Source organism: Salvelinus namaycush, chromosome 16, assembly GCF_016432855.1.
Source record: "Salvelinus namaycush isolate Seneca chromosome 16, SaNama_1.0, whole genome shotgun sequence".
NCBI classification, from domain to species: domain Eukaryota; kingdom Metazoa; phylum Chordata; class Actinopteri; order Salmoniformes; family Salmonidae; genus Salvelinus; species Salvelinus namaycush.
This window is the reverse complement of record NC_052322.1, coordinates 16,407,709-16,427,195: the sequence shown is the minus strand read 5'-3', so window position 1 is coordinate 16,427,195 and position 19,487 is coordinate 16,407,709.

Genomic DNA, 19,487 nt, shown 5'->3' with positions numbered 1-19,487 from the left:
GACAGTCTGTTAGTATTGTTGTCATATTCTGTTCATACTGTTTCCTTATGGGCCCTGGTCAAAAGTAGTGTGCTATAAAGGGAATAGGGTGCCATTTGGGATTCAAGCATACAGTATGTCTCACATGTGAGAGCTACAGTATGATGGTGACAAGCTTTCCATCAAGATATCAAGTATACCGGTGTCTTTTAATATAACTGGTTCAAACTGTGTCTATAGGGAGTGAGCAGCCAGGAACAGCCGTGATAGCCAGCCATTTACAATTTCAGACCTCATGAAGGGCCTGGATCCACTGTGAGTTACAGAGGACCTCTGCATTGTCTTCTGAGATCATAGTGGGATGGCTTCCAATGTGCAGGATCACTGTTCTTTTGTGACCAATTGTTTTTATTGGGTCACATCAAATGCAATACACCCCCTCCCCTCCCCTCCCCATGTCAGTTGTACAACTTAATGCCTTCAACTGAAATGTGTTTCCCGCATTTAACCCAAGCCCTCTGAATCAGGGGGGGCTGCCTTAAATCGACATCCATGTCTTCGGCAGTGGGTTAACAGTGGGTTAACTGCCTTGCTCAGGGGCAGAATGACAGATATTTACCTTGTCATCTTGGGGATTCGATCCAGCAACCTTTTGGTTACTGGCCCAAAGCTCTAACCGCTAGGCTACCAAAACATACAAACAAATAATAACAATAAACAAACACTACAATCAAATAAAAATATGATTTACCATGTACCACCATCAGGAAAGCACACCTACACCCTCTTTTTTCTATTTTTAAGGCAGCTAATTTCCATAAGGTAGTAGACTTGGCTTTGTTTATGCGGGAAGTGGATAATTCCAACATAACCACGTCCTGAAAGTACGCTAACCATTTCCTGTTGGCAACCAGCGCTGAACAAGCAGCATGACTGTTGAATTGGAGTAGGACTGTTCTGTTTTTATTAATCACACAAATCCAGCTCAGACAATGTGATTATTTTACTGTAGTAGGCTACACTGTAGGCTAAGTATTACAAGGTTTATCACAGCTATAAACGGTTGGGATTCTCACATCCTTGACTCTTACAGCAGAGAACAGTGTATTATGTCTCAAGGAATATGTATCTAAGGGATAGTTATTCATATCCTTCAACTCGCTCTTACCTCTCTCACTATCCTCCTTGTCAGAACAGTACAAACCAATAGTAGGATTTGGACCCAAAAACCCCTCTTTGCTAGAAGACATGTCACACAAATCCCCCTGCATGACTCATCGTGCCCACACCTTTTCTACATCAATATTTCTCTCCATTCTCAAGAGCTTCACTATTTACATTTCCTTGGGGGTACCCTGGGTGGCATTGTATTAATTGTCCACATAATAGACTTTATGATACATTCATGATTAGGGAAATAGACTTACGGAGCTCTCTCTTGTTTTCTGCTCACTACCAAATCAACAAAATATGTCTATAAGCAATTGTTACAGCAACAGGAAAATAGCTTCAAGAGCTTTGTCCAAATACTGGTGGACTCAACTTACAAAATAATGGATGATCTGACCAGAGAGGTCCAGGACTTTAAGAAGAGTTGTCAGTTCTCCCAGGGAGAGGTGGATGTCCTGAAAGAGACTTTCAGCAAGATGACAACAAACTGTAAGTCCACGCGAGATGACATCAGCACTGTTTGTGTATCATTATTACAGATGACATCAGCACTGTTTGTGTATCATTATTACAGATGACATCAGCACTGTTTGTGTATCATTATTACAGATGACATCAGCACTGTTTGTGTATCATTATTACAGATGACATCAGCACTGTTTGTGTATCATTATTACAGATGACAGGGAAAACAGACTATCTGGGACAATCCAAGACGAATAACATTGTGGTGGACCTGGACGGAGTCTGAGGAGAAAGTGAGAAAAAGGATCACTGAAAAGCTGCAGATAGGAAGATTGAGGTGGAGTGCATCCACAGGTCTGGAAAACCTGTAACCATCCCAGGTGACAGACCCAGGCTGATAGTGTTCAAATTCCTAAGGTTCAAGGATTAGATGGCTGTTCTGGAGAGAACCAAGAACTTGAAAGAAACCAACATCTTCCTTAACAAGTAATTCTCTGAAGCGGTGCACCAGAGGAGGAAATAACTTATCCCAGCTATGAAAGCTGGCAGAGAGTGTGGGCACATTGCTTACATCCGCTATGACAATCTCATTGCCCACCCTCTCACCCAGAAGCCTGGGAGGAGTGCGAGAGTCATACTGCTGGGTCAGTAGCTAATTGGCCCTCTTTCTGGGACTCACCCAGAAACAGGACCAAGCATGGCCTGCTGAGGAGTGAGGGACTCCATCCTAGCAGGAGGGGTGCTCTCATCTTATCTATGAACATAGACAGGGCTCTAACTCATCTAGCTCCACAATGAGATAGGGTGCAGGCAGCAAGTTGATAGCCAGCCTGCCAGCTTAGTGGAGTCTGCCACTAGCACAGTCAGTGTAGTCAGCTCAGCTATCCCCATTGAGACCGTGTCTGTGATTGATCTAGGTTGGGCAAAACTGAACATGGCTGTGTTCGCCTTAGCAATCTCACTGGAATAAAGACCTCCTCCATTCCTGTCATTATTTAAAGAGATTGTGATATCGCACATCTCAAAATAGGGCTACTTAATGTTAGATCCCTCACTTCCAAGGCAGTTATAGTCAATCATCTAATCGCTGATCATAATCTTGATGTGATTGGCCTGACTGAAACATGGCTTAAGTCTGATAAATATACTGTGTTAAATGAGGCCTCTCCTCCTGGTTACACTAGTGACCATATCCCCCGCGCATCCAGCAAAGGTGGGGTTTTGCTAAAATTAAAGATAGCAAATTTCAATTTACCAAAAAATAAATGAATGTGATTTTGTCTTTTGAGCTTCTAGTTATGAAATCTATGCAGCCTACTCAATCACTTTTTATAGCTACTGGGCCATATACACCGTTCCTCCCTGAGTTCCCTGAATTCCTATCGGACCTTGTAGTCATGGCAGATAATATTCACATTTTGGTGACTTTAATATTTACATGGAAAAGTCCACAGACCCATTCCAAAAGGCTTTCGGAGCCATCATCAACTCAGTGGATTTTGTCCAACTTGTCTCCAGACCTACTCACTGACACAGTCATACTCTGGACCTAGTTTTGTCCCGTGGAATAAATATTGTGGAGCTTAATGTTTTCCCTCATAATCCTGGACTATCGGACCACCAATTTATTATGTTTGCAATCGTAACAAATAATCTGCTTAGACCCCAACCGACAATCATCAAAAGCTGTGCTATAAATTCCCGGACAACACAAAGATTCCTAGATGCCTTTCCGGAGTACAAAAACCGGCTAACCACCTAACTGAGGAACTAAATTTAACCTTGCGTAATACCCTAGATGCAGTTGCACTCCTAAAAACAAAAAACATTTGTCATAAGAAACTAGCTCCCTGGTATACAGAAAATACCCGAGCCCTGAAGCAAGCTTCCAGAAAATTGGAACGGAAGTGGCGCCCCACCAAACTGGAACTTGATGAGCTTGGAAAGACAGTACCATACAATATCGAAGAGCCCTCACTGCTGCTCGATCATCCTATTTTTCCAACTTAATTGAGGAGAATAAGAACAATCCAAAATGTATTTTTGATACTGTCGCAAAGCTAACTGAAAATCATTCACCAAGAGAGGATGGCTTTCAGCAGTGATAAATTCATTAACTTCATTGATGAAAAGATCATGATCATTAGAAAGCAAATTACGGACTCCTCTTTAAATCTGCGTATTTCTCCAAAACTCAGTTGTCCTGAGTCTGCACAACACTGCCAGGACCTAGGATCAAGGGAGACACTAAAGTTTTTTTATCCTCTAGACACATTCATGAAAATAGTAATGGCCTCTGAACCTTCAAGCTGCATACTGTACTGGACCCTATTCCAACTAAATTACTGAAATAGCTGCTTCCTGTGCTTGGCCCTCCTATGTTGAACATAATAAACTGCTCCCGAACCTCGTGAAGGTGGTAAATTACCTTTTAATGGCATCAGACCATGGCTGTGCATCTGTCCTCAGGCTCCTAGACCTTAGTGCCACTTTTGACACCATCGATCATGACATTCTTTTGGAGAGATTGGAAACCCAAATTGGTCTACACGGACAAGTTCTGGCCTGGTTTAGATCTTATCTGTCGGATAGGTATCACTTTTTCTCTGTGGATGGTTTGTCTCTGCTATGAAAAGCCAACTGACATTTACTCCTGAGGTGCTGACTTGTTGCCCCCTCTACAACCACTGTGATTATTCTTATTATTTGACCCTGCTGGTCATCTATGAATGTTTGAACATCTTGGCCATGTACTGTTATAAAACTCAACCCGGCACAGCCAGAAGAGGACTGGTCACCCTTCAGAGCCTGGCTCCTCTCTAGGTTTCTTCCTAGGTTTCTGCCTTTCTAGGGAGTTTTTCCTAGCCACCATGTACATCTGCATTACTTGCTGTTTGGGGTTTTGAGCTGGGTTTCTGTACAGCACTTTGTGACATCGGCTGATGTAAAAAGGGCTATATAAATACATTTGATTGATTGATTGCTTGAGTAGCTTCAGCCCAACTGCCACGACTCCCACCGAAGGTGGCTCCCCTGCCTGTTTGGGCGGCGCTCGGCGGTCGTCGTCACCGGTCTACTAGCTGCCACCGATCCCCTTTTCCTTTTCTGTTTGTTATGTCTTATTGGTTGCACCTGTTTCGTGTTTGAGTTTTGATTCGGGACTATTTAAGCTTGTTAGGCCCACCTGATTTTGTGTGGGCTTGTTTTCTGTTAGTCGAGGTTTGTTGCGTGTTGTGTTCCCTGTCTGTTTGTGCCCAGTTTTGGGTTGGACACTTTTGATTATCGCCTGTTGTTTTGGCCGTTTATTTTGGATACCGCAATAAAGTTCGGTTTCCCCCATTATCCTCTGCTCTCTGCGCGTGACTCCGCACCCACCACTCCTGGCTGTGTGACACCAACATCACACACACCAACTGACACTAACGAGTGCCTGATTGACTGACACTATTAGCTAAACAATGTTTAGATTTATATTTTACTTTTATTTTCTTCTCCATATTATGTCTATCACCGATAAGCTACCCAGGAAAGGGCTAAGAGTAGCCCATATGAATATATGTAGCCTTAGAAGTAAGGTTAATAAAATCAATAACTTGCTAACATTCATATACTCTGAAATTCCTTTGATGATACAGCAGTAGCAACATAAGGATATAACATCTACCGAAAAGACAGGAATGCCTATGGTGAGGTGTTGCTGTATATGTTCAGAGCCATATTCCTGCTTAGATAGGCATCTCATGTCAAATGTTGTTGAAGTGTTGTGGTTACAAGTTCACCTGCCACATATAAAGCCCCTTCTTTTGGGGTGCTGCTATAGGCCACCAAGTGCTAACAGTCAGTATTTCGATAATATGTGTGCAATGCGTGATAGTGTATGTGATGTTAACAGAGGTTCATTTTCAGGGTGACCTGAACATAGACTGGTTAACAAATAGCTATCCTCTCAAGACGAAGCTTCTAACTGTGACTAATGCCTATAATATGACCCAAGTTATCACTCAACCAACCAGAGTGCATACCAATAGTGTTGGATCTGTGACATCCACTAGTATTTATCATATCATATCTTCTCTCATATCAAATCTAATATCATATCTTCTCTTTGCTCCAAAGCAATATCACTTCCCATTGGTTGTAGTGTGTCATGCTGGTATGAATGATTTGGGAGACAGGCGCAGGAATGCGTAATAGGGTTTTTTATTATACCCAAATTACGGCGTGCCGTGTAAAGGCACGGGGAAGAAGACCAAACAAACACTATACAAAACACAGGGTAGAAACCCAAACAAAAGAGCGAGTAGCACCTCGAATAAATAACACAAGCGCACAATGATTAAAACATGGGACGACACCAGTAATCATCTGCGCAATCCACAATGGCACGAAAGCCAAGACACACAGCACAGGGACTCACACGCACCAACAGACTTTGTAACAATAATTGACAGGACACTGATAAACCAAGGGCACACTATACAATTACTAATTACTGGGAATAGGGGCCAGGTGTGCGTAATGAAAGTTCTGGAGGGATCCGTGACGTAGTGACCATAACATTGTGGCAATAACAGAAATAACCAAATTGCCAAAGGTTGGGCCTGAAGTAATTTATAAGAGATCATACAAAATGTTTTCTCAGGACTCTTTTGTTGAAGAGGTGTACAACATTCCCTGCCGTTTTGGGTGCTACGTCACTCACCTGTTCTGAGCATGTGAACATTTGCATATTCTCCAGTCAGAACCTGCCCAAATTTGTTGTATGCAGCAGGAAATTTTCCCCCGGTGTCCACATTGCCGATTGTTGTTTTCCTTACTAATAATTACTTTGTACATATGTGCATTCCTATCAAAGTAAGTGCCTTATTTACCTTATCATAAGGGACATTTCAAAATGTACTGGGGGAGAGGCGCTGGTCTAACTCAAGGTGTCATAAAAAAGAAATGCACCCCCCCCATAACGTAAACAACAAAAAAACACCTTCCCCCCTCATAGAATTAACTCAATAATGTTTACGACCACAAATAACAATAACTGTAGCGACCCTGTGTTTATAAATGTGGATATCGACTTTGCTACTTCAGCATGCTTTGGTTGCACAGTCGATGCCAAACAGGGCTATTGGCCAGAAGGTTAGAAGACCACCACAGACGAGATCACTCTCCCTGTCTGTTCCATTACACTACAATCAGAGGCAGCTGCATATAATGATCAGCTTGGGTGAAATCAGATTTTTAACATTTTGATGCCATATGTATAATTATATATAATATATGCAATGAATTTTCCACCAACAGGTTTCTGTGGAAATGCACCACACAACCAATAAACAAAGCATACCGACTTCGGGCACTTCAGTATCATGGTTTGTGTTTTCAACACCACAATAAATAGACTATGTCAATCTCGACAAACAGAAAATACACTACATGACCAAAAGTATGTGGACACCTGCTCGTCGAACATCTCATTCCAAAATCATGGGCATTAATATGGAGTTGGTCCCCCCTTTGCTGCTATAACAGCCTCCACTCTTCTGGGAAGGCTTTCCACTAGATGTTGGAACATGGCTGAAGGGACTTGCTTCCATTCAGCCACAAGAGCATTAGTGAGGTCGGCACTAATGTTGGGTGATTCAGTCAAGTTCTTCCACACTGATCTCGACAAACCATTTCTGTATGGACCTCGCTTTGTGCACAGGGGCAATGTCATGCTGAAACAGAAAAAACCTTCCCCGAACTGTTACCACAAGTTGGAAGTACAGAATTGTCTAGAATGTAATAATTACAATTATTGTATGCTGTAGTGTCAAGATTTCCTTTCACTGGAACTAAGGGGCCTAGCCCGAACCATTAAGAACAGCACCAGACCATTGTTCCTCCTCCACTAAATTTTACAGTTGGCACTATGCATTAGGGTAGGTAGCATTCTCCTGGCATCCGCCAAACCCAGATTAGTCCTTCGGACTGCCAGATGGTGAAGCGTGATTCATCACTCCAGAGAACGCGTTTCCACTGCTCCAGAGTCTAATGGTGGCGAGCTTTACACCACTCCAGCCGACGCTTAGCAATGTGTATGGTGATCTTAGTCTTATGTGCGGCTGCTCGTCCATGGAAACTAATTTCATGAAGCTCCTGACGAACAGTTCTTGTGCTGATGTTTCTTCCAGGGGCAGTTTGGAACTCGGTAGTGAGTGTTGCAACCGAGAACAGACAATTTTTACGAGCTACGCGCTTCAGCACTTGCCGGATCCATTCTGTGAGCTCCTGTGACATACCACTTCGCAGTTGTTGCACCTATAAGATTCTACTTCACAATTACTTATAGTTGACCGAGGCAGCTCTAGCAGGGCAGAAATATGATGAACTGACTTGTTGGAAAGGTGGCTTCTTATGACGGTGCCATGTTGAAAGTCACTGAGCTCTTCAGTAAGCCCATTCTACTGCCAATGTTTGTCTATGTAGATTGCATGGCTGTGTGCTCAATTTTATACACTTGTTAGCAATGGGTGTGGCTGAAATAGCTGAAACAACTCATTTGAAGGGATGTCCACATACTCTTGTATATATAGTGTACATCCCTCCCTACCTTGTAGGCTTACCCAGCATAGAAGGCTTGGCTTGACAATTTCCGAATGTCATTAAACCTTTTGACGTTTTGTAACAGATGTTTCTTTCCATTCATCATTTGGCCGCTGCACAGTTTGGATTGATGAATTGATTGATTTTATTTGTCAGTAAATAAAATACATAAACTCAGCAAAAAAAGAAAAGTCCCTTTTTCAGGACCCTTTCTATCAAAGATAATTCGTAAAAATCGAAATAACTTCAAAGATCTTCATTGTAAAGGCTTTAAACACTGTTTCCCATGCTTGTTCAGTGAAACACAAACAATTAATGAACATGCACCTGTGGAACGGTCGTTAAGACACGAACAGCTTACAGATGGTAGGCAATTAAGGTCACAGTTATGAAAACTTAGGACACTAAAGAGGCCTTTCTACTGACCAAAAGAAAGATGACCAGGGTCCCTGCACATCTGCGTGAATGTGCCTTAGGCATGCTGCAAGGAGGCATGAGGACTGCAGATGTGGCCAGGGCAATAAATTGCAATGTCCGTACTGTGAGACTCCTAAGACAGCGCTACAGGAAGACAGGACGGACAGCTGATCATCCTCGCAGTGGCAGACCACGTGTATCAACACTTGCACAGGATCGGTACATCCGAACATCACACCTGCGGGACATGTACAGGATGGCAACAACAACTGCCAAAGGTACACCAGGAACACACAATCCCTCCATCAGTGCTCAGACTGTCAGCAATAGGCTGAGAGAGGCTGGACTGGGGGCTTGTAGGCCTGTTATAAGGCAGGTGCTCACCAGACATCACGGGCAACAACGTCGCCTATGGGCACAAACCCACCGTCGCTGGACCAGACAGGACTGGCAAAATGTGCTCTTCACTGACGAGTCGCGGTTTTGTCTCACCAGGGGTGATGGTCGGATTTGCGTTTCTCGTCGAAGGAATGAGCGTTACACCGAGGCCTGTACTCTGGAGCATGATCGTTTTAATTTTAACTTTTAATTTTGACACCCCCTTTGTTCAGGGACACATTATTCAATTTCTGTTAGTCACATGTCTGTGGAACTTGTTCAGTTTATGTCTCAGTTGTTGAATCTTGTTATGTTCATACAAATATTTACACATGTTAAGTTTGCTGAAAATAAACTCAGTTGACAGTGAGAGGACGTTTCTTTTTTTGCTGAGTTTACATACACAAAGATTTTTAAACGTGACCAGGATTGCACATAGTAAAGTTGGGGACTTATTTCCATTGTGGTTCCTATTTGTTACATAAATACATATACAATTACATAGATACAGACACATTACATTAATACACATAATAGAGATAGAGACAAACAAATGTTCAACCTCCAAACATTATCTTCCTCTTCTGACGAGAAGTAAGAAAGATCGGACCAAAACGCAGCGTGGTAAGTGTCCATGTTACTTTAATAGAACAGAACACGAAAATGCAAAAATAACAAAGTGAAATAACAACGAAAATCGAAACAGTCCTGAATGGTGAAAACAAACACAAAACAGGAAACAACTACCCACAAACTCAGGTGGGAACAGGGTACCTAAGTATGGTTCTCAATCAGAGACAACGATAGACAGCTGCCTCTGATTGAGAACCACACACGGTCAAACACAAAGAAATAGACAACATAGAACACCAGACATAGAATGCCCACCCCAACTCACGCCCTGACCAAACCAAAATAAAGACATAAAAAAGGAACTAAGGTCAGAACGTGACACATAGGCTAATAATATCACCCATCAGTCTGTTCTTAATTTAATCTTGTCTTTAAAAATACTAAATAATATATATGTGGAATTAGTTTTGATTTAGAATGGACAATTATTATGCATCTGTCTCGGAACAAAGGCAGGGGAAAACATCTATGCACTTAAATAGCGAATGGAAGATGCTTTTCCCACATGGTTCATTTTCATGCCGGCCAGGTAGACTATACTCCTGTTGTAAAGCGAAGCAACATGCTTAAGGAAATGTTAAGAAATAAATATAGTAAGCCTAGCCTATAGAAAGCTGATGGGATCCTCCTCTTTTTAATAGAGACCATTAAAATGCTGTTTTCTCACGCAATTGCATAGCCTAAAGAAATGTTGCGCAACATGAGCTCATGGGCTCTCCTTAAGTGTTTGATTAGATTTTTGATTACATTTGCATTGATGTCAGAGGGATTAGAGGGACTAGAGGGGAGTGCTGAGTACCAGGCAGTTAGCAAGTTTGGTAGGCTACTAACGACTATAAGCAGTATCAGAGCTTGGAGAAGCCTAGTTACGGTGACTAAACGGTCACGTGGAATTTGCGTGTGGTCATGACTTGTGACCACCTGTGTGGCGGTAATAAGGTCACCATAACACCCCTACTAACAATATGATGCTTATCTTAATACAAAATATTCAGATCGAAATACACAAATTAGCCTCCTTCTGTAAGTCTATATTTGTATAGCAGACGCAGTAGCCATGTGACATAAAGAAATGCATATTGGTGTTGTGGACGCATTAATAGGCCTATGCATGCAATGCCCTGATACATGTAGTGCTCAATTCTTTGACTGCTGAACTGTGAGGTGAACAATTCATTATTGTTTTAGAAAAGCCGCCTAAAAACTATTTAAAAAATGGACTATAAAGTTTTGCATATGCTACACATCAAAACATAAGGAATAATGCTTTTGTCATTTGTTATAGGCTGTTTTTATGGCCACATAAATGTGGCTAATTTGTCCAATATCCCTTGTTTATTGATGGCACTGGCTGTGCCAGGTCGGATCTAAATGCATTTTTTTAACACATTAATTTAACCAGGTAGGCTAGTTGAGAACAAGTTCTCATTTGCAACTGCGACCTGGCCAAGATAAAGCAAAGCAGTTCGACACATACAACAACACAGAGTTACACATGGAATAAACAAACATACAGTTAATAATACAGTAGAAAAAGTGTATATACAGCATGTGCAAATGAAGTAGGATAAGGGAGGTAAAGGCAATAAATAGGCCATTCTGGCGAAGTAATTACAATATAGCAATTAAACACTGGGATGGTAGATGTGCAGAAGATGAATGTGCAAGTAGAGATACTGGGGTGCAAAGGAGCAAGATAAATAAATAAATGCAGTATGGGGATGAGGTAGCTGGGTGGGCTATTTACAGATGGGCTATGTACAGGTGCAGTGATCTGTGAGCTGCACTGACAGCTGGTGCTTAAAGCTAGTGAGGGAGATATGAGTCTCCAACTTCAGTGATTTTTGCAGTTCGTTCCAGTCATTGGCAGCAGAGAACTGGAAGTAAAGGCGGCCAAAGGAAGAATTGGCTTTGGGGGTGACCAGTCAGATATATCTGCTATGGGTGGGTGCTGCTATGGTGACCAGTGAGCTGAGATAAGACGGAGCTTTACCTAGCATAGACTTATAGATGACCTGGAGCCAGTGGGTCTGGCGACGAATATGTAGCGAGGGCCAGCCGACTAGAGCATACAGGTCGCAGTGGTGGGTGGTATAAGGTGATTTGGTAACAAAATGGATGGCACTGTGATAGACTGCATCCAGTTTGCTGAGTAGAGTATTGGAAGCTATTTTGTAGATGACATCACCGAAGTCGAGGATCGGTAGGATAGTCAGTTTTACTAGGGTAAGTTTGGCGGCATGAGTGAAGGAGGCTTTGTTGCGAAATAGGAAGACGATTCTAGATTTGATTTTGGATTGGAGATGTTTAATATGAGTCTGGAAGGAGAGTTTACAGTCTAGCCAGACACCTAGGTATTTATAGTTGTTCACATATTCTAGGTCGGAACCGTCACCGTCCAGGGTGGTGATGCTAGTCGGGCAGGCGGGTGCGGGCAGCGAACGGTTGAAAAGCATGCATTTGGTTTTACTAGCGTTTAAGAGCAGTTGGAGGCCACGGAAGGAGTGTTGTATGGTATTGAAGCTCGTTTGGAGGTTAGTTAGCACAGTGTCCAAGGAAGGGCCAGAAGTATACAGAATGGTGTCGTCTGCGTGGAGGTGGATCAGGGAATCGCCCGCAGCAAGGGCGACATCATTGATATATACAGAGAAAAGAGTCGGCCCGAGAATTGAACCCTGTGGTACCCCATAGAGCACAGGTGTCAAACTCATTCCACGGGGGGCCGAGTGTCTGCGGGTTTTCGCTCCTCCCTTGTACTTGATTGATGAATTAACATCACTAATTAGTTAGGAACTCCCCACACCTGGTTGTCTAGGGCTTTATTGAAAGGAAAAACCAAAAACCTGCAGACACTAGGCCCTCCGTGGAATGAGTTTGACACCCCTGCCATAGAGACTGCCAGAGGTCCGGACAACATGCCCTCCGATTTGACACACTGAACTCTGTCTGCAAAGTAGTTGGTGAACCAGACGAGGCAGTCATTAGAAAAACCAAGGCTATTGAGTCTGCCGATAAGAATACGGTGATTGACAGAGTCGAAAGCCCTGGCCAGGTCGATGAAGACGGCTGCACAGTACTGTCTTTTATCGATGGCGGTTATGAAATCGTTTAGTACCTTGAGCGTGGCTGAGGTGCACCCGTGACTGGCTCGGAAGCCGGATTGCACAGCGGAGAAGGTACAGTGGGATTCGAAATGGTCAGTGATCTGTTTATGAACTTGGCTTTCGAAGACCTTAGAAAGGCAGGGTAGGATAGATATAGGTCTGTAGCAGTTTGGGTCTAGAGTGTCTCCCCCTTTAAAGAGGGGGATGACCGCGGCAGCTTTCCAATCTATGGGAATCTCAGACGATACGAAAGAGAGGTTGAACAGGCTAGTAATAGGGGTTGCAACAATTTCGGCAGATCGTTTTAGAAAGAGAGGGTCCAGATTGTCTAGCCCGGCTGATTTGTAGGGGTCCAGATTTTGCAGCTCTTTCAGAACATCAGCTATCTGGATTTGGGTGAAGGATAAATGGAGGAGGCTTGGGCGAGTTGCTGTGGGGGGTGGAGGGCTGTTGATCGGGGTAGGGTTAGCCAGGTGGAAAGCATGGCCTGCCGATCACTGTACCTGTACACAGACAATCTGTAAATAGAACACCGGACTACCTCATCCTCATGGTGTAAGTACACCCTTGCTCTTTTGCACCCATGTATCTCTACTTGCACATCATCATCTGCACATCTATCACTCCAGTATTAATGCTAAATTCTAATATATTTCACCTCTAGGGCCTATTTATTGCCTACCTCCCTACTCTTCTACATTTGCACACACTGTACATAGATATTTCTATTTTCTTTTGCGTTATTGACTGCACAATAGTTTATGTGTAACACTGTGTTGTTCTTTTTGTCGCACTGCTTTGCTTTATCTTGGCCAGGTTGCAGTTGTAAATGAGAAATTGTTCTCAACTGGCCTATCTGATTAAATAAAGGTGAAATAAATAAATCATTAAAAATAAGCTATCAGCCAAACAAGCTTGTAAGAATTGTACTTAAACTCCCCCCTCACAATCATCTGGAGGTTGAACATTTGTTTGTCTCTATCTCTATTATGTGTATTAATGTAATGTGTCTGTATCTATGTAATTGTATATGTATTTATGTAACAAATAGGAACCACAATGGAAATAAGTCCCCAACTTTACTATGTGCAATCCTGGTCACTTTTAAAAATCTTTGTGTATGTAAACTCAGCAAAAAAAGAAACGTCCTCTCACTGTCAACTGAGTTTATTTTCAGCAAACTTAACATGTGTAAATATTTGTATGAACATAACAAGATTCAACAACTGAGACATAAACTGAACAAGTTCCACAGACATGTGACTAACAGAAATTGAATAATGTGTCCCTGAACAAAGGGGCGTCAAAATTAAAAGTAAAAATTAAAACGATCATGCTCCAGAGTACAGGCCTCGGTGTAACGCTCATTCCTTCGACGAGAAACGCAAATCCGACCATCACCCCTGGTGAGACAAAACCGCGACTCGTCAGTGAAGAGCACATTTTGCCAGTCCTGTCTGGTCCAGCGACGGTGGGTTTGTGCCCATAGGCGACGTTGTTGCCCGTGATGTCTGGTGAGCACCTGCCTTACAACAGGCCTACAAGCCCTCAGTCCAGCCTCTCTCAGCCTATTGCGGACAGTCTGAGCACTGATGGAGGGATTGTGCGTTCCTGGTGTAACTCGGGCAGTTGTTGTTGCCATCCTGTACATGTCCCGCAGGTGTGATGTTCGGATGTACCGATCCTGTGCAAGTGTTGATACACGTGGTCTGCCACTGCGAGGATGATCAGCTGTCCGTCCTGTCTTCCTGTAGCGCTGTCTTAGGAGTCTCACAGTACGGACATTGCAATTTATTGCCCTGGCCACATCTGCAGTCCTCATGCCTCCTTGCAGCATGCCTAAGGCACATTCACGCAGATGTGCAGGGACCCTGGTCATCTTTCTTTTGGTCAGTAGAAAGGCCTCTTTAGTGTCCTAAGTTTTCATAACTGTGACCTTAATTGCCTACCGTCTGTAAGCTGTTTGTGTCTTAACGACCGTTCCACAGGTGCATGTTCATTAATTGTTTGTGTTTCACTGAACAAGCATGGGAAACAGTGTTTAAAGCCTTTACAATGAAGATCTTTGAAGTTATTTCGATTTTTACGAATTATCTTTGATAGAAAGGGTCCTGAAAAAGGGACTTTTCTTTTTTTGCTGAGTTTATGTATTTTATTTACTGACAAATAAAATCAATCAATTCATCAATCCAAACTGTGCAGCGGCCAAATGATGAATGGAAAGAAACATCTGTTACAAAACGTCAAAAGGTTTAATGACATTCGGAAATTGTCAAGCCAAGCCTTCTATGCTGGGTAAGCCTACAAGGTAGGGAGGGATGTACACTATATATACAAGAGTATGTGGACATCCCTTCAAATGAGTTGTTTCAGCTATTTCAGCCACACCCATTGCTAACAAGTGTATAAAATTGAGCACACAGCCATGCAATCTACATAGACAAACATTGGCAGTAGAATGGGCTTACTGAAGAGCTCAGTGACTTTCAACATGCGTCGGCTGGAGTGGTGTAAAGCTCGCCACCATTAGACTCTGGAGCAGTGGAAACGCGTTCTCTGGAGTGATGAATCACGCTTCACCATCTGGCAGTCCGACGGTCTAATCTGGGTTTGGCGGATGCCAGGAGAATGCTACCTACCCTAATGCATAGTGCCAACTGTAAAATTTAGTGGAGGAGGAACAATGGTCTGGTGCTGTTCTTAATGGTTCGGGCTAGGCCCCTTAGTTCCAGTGAAAGGAAATCTTGACACTACAGCATACAATATTTGTAATTATTACATTCTAGACAATTCTGTACTTCCAACTTTGTGGTAACAGTTCGGGGAAGGTTTTTTCTGTTTCAGCATGACATTGCCCCTGTGCACAAAGCGAGGTCCATACAGAAATGGTTTGTCGAGATCAGTGTGGAAGAACTTGACTGAATCACCCAACATTAGTGCCGACCTCACTAATGCTCTTGTGGCTGAATGGAAGCAAGTCCCTTCAGCCATGTTCCAACATCTAGTGGAAAGCCTTCCCAGAAGAGTGGAGGCTGTTATAGCAGCAAAGGGAGGACCAACTCCATATTAATGCCCATGATTTTGGAATGAGATGTTCGACGAGCAGGTGTCCACATACTTTTGGTCATGTAGTGTATTTTCTGTTTGTCGAGATTGACATAGTCTATTTATTGTGGTGTTGAAAACACAAACCATGATACTGAAGTGCCCGAAGTCGGTATGCTTTGTTTATTGGTTGTGTGGTGCATTTCCACAGAAACCTGTTGGTGGAAAATTCATTGCATATATTATATATAATTATACATATGGCATCAAAATGTTAAAAATCAGATTTCACCCAAGCTGATCATTATATGCAGCTGCCTCTGATTGTAGTGTAATGGAACAGGCAGGGAGAGTGATCTCGTCTGTGGTGGTCTTCTAACCTTCTGGCCAATAGCCCTGTTTGGCATCGACTGTGCCACCAAAGCATGCTGAAGTAGCAAAGTCGATATCCACATTTATAAACACAGGGTCGCTACAGTTATTGTTAATGTAACAGATACATTGACATATGAAGACAAGCCTGACGTCTCCCCTCTCTGGGCCCCAAGTGACTAAGCCCTAGCTGAGAAGTGCAACTGCCAACCCTATAGTCCAAAGAACTGCAACTGCCAACCCTATAGTCCAAAGGGAAACATTCTAATAATGACAAGTATCTCACAAGCATATTATGAAAATAAAACATCTTATCTATGTTACCCAACTAATTCTGATTCATCCCCAACACCTATCACTTGTAATTTGTGTTATCACTTGTGAATGATGCCCAGCGTGTGCAGTAAGGCAAGAAACAGCGTATGCCTTTTTTTGCAACTTTTGCAAATCACAGTGCACACCTCATGTAGCCTAGCCCATAGGCCTATATGTTTTGATAAGGTTTGTATTGTGGTGGAAAAGTTATGACATAAGCTTATGAATTGTTTAACCCTGGCTATATGATTGTGTGCATTGGTTGCTATAATGTAACACATATTTGCTATATGACATGTTTTATAACTAGTTCCCTTTGTGCTCACTAGACGAGGAAGTGTGTGGGTGTGTGTGTGTGTGTGTGTGTGTGTGTGTGTGTGTGTGTGTGTGTGTGTGTGTGTGTGTGTGTGTGTGTGTGTGTGTGTGTGTGTGTGTGTGTGTGTGTGTGTGTGTGTGTGTGTGTGTGTGTGTGTGTGTGTGTGTGCAGACAATACTCAAGAGAGAACCTTGAGCTCTTGGGTAAATGCCCAGAAATAGCCCCTGAGAACATTATCAGGAGCAGGTGTCTTGCTAAACATTCTCTTTTGCACCCAAACCTCCTCCCTTGTGCTGAGGAGGAATCATGTTAATGTGTTGTGTGTATCCTAGTTTAAAAGGTGCTTGGGGACAGCCCACTGGTAGAGCTTCTGACCGACCTGTACTGAGTTTGCAGAGTTTGTTTTAACCTCTCCCCTGGCGAGAATCTTAATAAAGTTAATTGACTAATTGACTTGATGAGTCCCCGATGGTAATTTCCATTAGAGTAAACTAAAGTGGCCAAATAACTTCTTAAAATTAAGAACATTAATTCGCTTTACAACCGGTGTAGAGCCTACCTGGCATATATAGGCGTCATGTGAGTTTCAAGTTTGTGGAGATATGTAATTTTTCGCCATAAAAATGCACCTTTAGCCTATAATAAAGCATTACATTTGTATTGTATTTATTAAGGCAGCAGCTACTCTTCCTGGAGTTCAGTAACATCAGTGGCGTGCCGTGGGCCTGGGGCCTGGGCCTTCAGTGAGGTACTACACAGTCCCACCCGAATTAATCCACCTCTTATTACCATCATTATGATGCCATGGCTCTAGACACTATACATTTAGACAGAAACGCAGTATAACCAGGCGTTGCGTCACCTTGAAATTGACAAATTGACATTTTTGGGTAAACAGTGTTTACCCAAAAACATGACACAATCAATGAGTCTTTTCAATATTTCCCTTCACCTTTTCATTGTGCAGCTCCGTTGCCCTGCGCGCTTGTTCTTTGAGCTGTAGATCCACTCCGGTGTCCCCAAAGGTTTTCAAAAGCACCATTGCTTGTAAGTGCCCAGCCGTACTTTGGTGTCTCGTTGCTGCCTTGGTTAGACAACTCAAGTTTGCAAAGCCAGTGTGGCTCCAAACACCAAATCGATCACTTGCAAATAATAGGCATTCCCAGCAGTACAGTTTGCAGTGCTTCTCGGAGCCTGTGAGCCATTGACAGCGCTCGTAGTTGAAACTTTGAAAGTGGCGAGCGAACGAACCCCTTTCCCGCCTGTGACAGGCTTTGTGGCGTCGGGCGACCTCTCCTTACAATGTCTAACTTTTCTTGAAAAGTTCGTCTTGAGAATGGCGTTATAATTATATCCTCGACCAAATCGATATCTTCTCCTCCTTCCGCCATTGTGGGTTGAAAAAACAGCTTAGTAGTACGCGAATTAATTCGTTTATCAAATTCAGTTTCCTAGATCTGCATAGACCTGCCCATAGGACCTGCCTCTCAATATTGGTAATCCAATCAAAAGACGTGCACGCACTACGCCTGCTAGCTGGCTCCTGTGTAACACTGGAGCCAGCCAGCAGGCGTACAATAGCCAACTCTAAAGCTGATTGGTTGACACTAAATTTTCATTTCCATTCACTATAAGCTACAAGCGCCCGCACTGTTGATTCTGAAGGCCTGAGGGCAGATTTTAGACCCCTGGCAACACATGATGGCTGAATATGATTGGATAAAAGATCTAACATAAAGACCAGCCCTCCAAATCTCAACCTGGGGCTGGAAGCAGTGCAACCAAGAGGAAAGCTATGAAATGAAGAGTATAACTCTTACTCTGGGGAATAATTTAATACATATTTGTGGGAAAATATATTTTAAAAAAATGTATATTCTGATGATGTTTAGGCCAGCAGAGAAGGCCTTGCAGGCCCTGACGGCCCACCACTGAGTAACATTAAGGCAGTTATATACAATTAAAAATATTACTTGACATTACATTTCATAACACTTTTTCACAACACATTAAGTGTGTTCCCACAGGCCACTACTCTACTACCACATATCTACAATACAAAATCCATGTGTACGTGTTTAAAATCTGATTCTCGCATCAGTTACCTGATATGGAATAGAGTTCCATGTAGCCATGGCTCTATGTAGTACTGTGCGCCTTCCATAGTCTGTTCTGGACTTGGGGGCTGTGAAGAGACCTCTGGTGGCATGTCTTGTGGGGTATGCATGGGTATCCGAGCTGTATGTAACTCTACCTACATGTACGTATTACCTCAATTACCTCGACTAACCTGTGCCCCCACACATTGAATCTGTACTGGTACCCCTGTATATATATATAGCCTCGCTACTGTTATTTTACTGCTGCTCTTCAACTATTTGTTATTTTTACTTATCTATTTGCATTGTTGGTGAAGGGCTTGTAAGTAGGCATTTCACTATAAGGTCTACCTGTTGTATACCTGTTGTATTCGGCGCATGTGACAAATACAATTTTTATTTATTTTTATATTTGGAGCATAGCCTAATGTATTTTGTGTGTATTCCTTTTTAACCTCTGTAACAGGTTTTGGGTTTTCCACTTATATTTTGTGGTTGGACTTTAGCACGTCTAGCTTGTTAGCATGTAGGGCGCACCAATTGGTGTCTCCTTGTTAGTAAGTATGTGTTACACCTGTGCTGGTTGCCATCTCATTAGTGGGAAGGTGTTTC